Source organism: Otolemur garnettii, unplaced genomic scaffold (genome assembly GCF_000181295.1).
Source record: "Otolemur garnettii isolate 467f Iridium unplaced genomic scaffold, OtoGar3 scaffold00099, whole genome shotgun sequence".
NCBI classification, from domain to species: Eukaryota; Metazoa; Chordata; class Mammalia; order Primates; family Galagidae; genus Otolemur; species Otolemur garnettii.
In genome coordinates this window covers 1,152,768-1,155,026 of record NW_003852494.1, presented here as the reverse complement: position 1 = coordinate 1,155,026, position 2,259 = coordinate 1,152,768, and positions in this window count along the sequence as shown.

Here is a 2,259-nt window from a genome sequence, read left to right as displayed (position 1 = left end):
TCTCCTGCCTCTGCCTCCCAAGTAGCTGGGACTACAGGCGCCTGCCACAACGCCCGGCTATTTTTTGGTTGCAGCCATCATTGTTGTTTGGCGGGCCAGGCTGGATTCAAACCCTCCAGCTCAGGTGTATGTGGCTGGTGCCTTAGCTGCTTGAGCCACAAGCACCAAGCCTACAGTGTTTCAAGATGATAAAGTTCTGGAGAACTGCACAATAGTGCAAACCATACATTTAAAAATGGGTAACAGGGTAAATTTAACACTTTTTACCACAATAAAAAAAGAAGGAATGGATTATTGATATGTATAACATGGATGAATCTGAAAGTAATTAAGCTGTGTGAAAGAAGCTGGGTTCAAAAACTATATAGCATTAATGTGACATTCTGGAAAAGGGAAAAGTATAGGGACAGAAAATAGATCAATGTCATCAGGAGCTGGGGTATCGGGAGGGGTTGAATATAAAGGGGCATGAGGGAACTTTTTGCAATAGTCTAATTGTTCTATATCTCAATTGTGGTTGTGGCTATATGACTGTGTGCTCTTGTTAAAAACTCATAAAATGGCACAATAGAAAATCCTGTACACTGATGCAATAATGCCAACTCATATGCAATTACCAATAATGGTAATACCAACTCACCTCAAACCACACCAGAGCAAGACACAGTGGTTGACACTTTCTTATGAAGTCAGCTTTAGTTTTGTTTTTTTTTTTTTCCACCTTGCTGCTCCTCTTGTCTTTGATTTTTTCAGGCTCCAAGCAAAATATTCCAAAAAGCTGAATTGTCTTCACTCCTCTCAGTGTTGGCACAGACTATAAACAATTGAGACTGTCAATAATCCCAGGGAAACAGATGGACATTTTAAATCATAAACATTTGTGCACAGCCCAAATGTTGAGGTTTTGGAGAAAATATGGTAATAGATCTTAGCCAGTTTTGTGTCTTTCCATCCTAATGAAGGAATCTGCTTAGGCTAAGGCAAAAGGAAGAGAGAGAGAGGATGCTCCGGTTTGAAAGATGATGGGTCATCTGTGAAATGAAAAGTTCCAATGTTTCTAAGGTTTGCTGATGTATCTGGTTAATGTAATCCTCATTTTGAATCAAATGTCATAAAATCACTTTTGGGATTTGTGTGTGGACAAAGACAGGTGGTTAGATTATTTTCTACGTCATGTTAGCAGGTCCTGGTTGAAATCATGAGATGTCAGACTTGAAGAGGTCATATAATCATATAATTATAAAGCTAAAACTGGTAGAGCTGAAAGGTACTTTATTAAAAAAAATTTTTTTTGAGACAAGGTTTCAATCTGTCACCCAGGCTGGAGTGCTGTGTTATCAGCCTAACTCACACCAACCTCAAACTCCTGGGTTCAAGCAATCCTCCTACCTCAGTCTCTTGAGAAGCTGGGACTACTGGTGCCTGCCAAGACACCCAGCTAATTTTTCTATTTTTATTAAAGACAGGGTCTCACTATTGTTCAGGCTGGTCTCGAACTTCTGAGCTCAAATAATCTTCCTTCCTTGGCCTCCCAGAATGCTAGCATTACAGGTGCTAGCCATGTACCTGGCCCATTTTATCAAAATTTAATCCAGCAGCCTAAAATTTCAAAACAGAAAATAGGTGATTCACAGATTTTTTTTTTTTGAGGCAGAGCCTCAAGCTGTCCCCCTGGGTAGAGTGCCGTGACATCACAGCTCACAGCAGCCTCCAACTCCTGGGCTCAGGCGAGTCTCTTGCTTCAGCTTCCCAAGTAGCTGGGACCACAGGTGCCCACCACAATGCCCGGCTATTTTTTGGTTGCAGCCATCATTGTTGTTTGGCGGGCCCAGGCTGGATTCAAACCAGCCACCTTAGGTGTATGTGGCTGGTGCCTTAGCCACTTGAGCCACAGGCATGGAGCCACAGATATTAATAAATAGAAAAGAAGGTAGAGACTGGAGGTAAAGAAACAGTTTTAAAAAACAAATAAGTCCTAGATTTAAAAGTTATAAAACAAGAATGAGCACATTGGCTCATGCCTGTAATCCCAGCACTCTGGGAGGCCAAATTCTCCTTAAAAAAAAAAAAAAAGGCAGGTGTCTGTAGTTCTAGCTGCTCGGGAGGCTGAGGCAAGAGGATGGCTCCAGCCGAAGAGTTTGAGGTTTCTCAAACTATGAGCTATGACAGCAGAGTACTCTACAGTGGGCAAACAAAGTGAGATTCTGTCCCTCCTCCCCAAAAAATTAATAAATAAAACAAAAATAAAGGCTCGGCGCC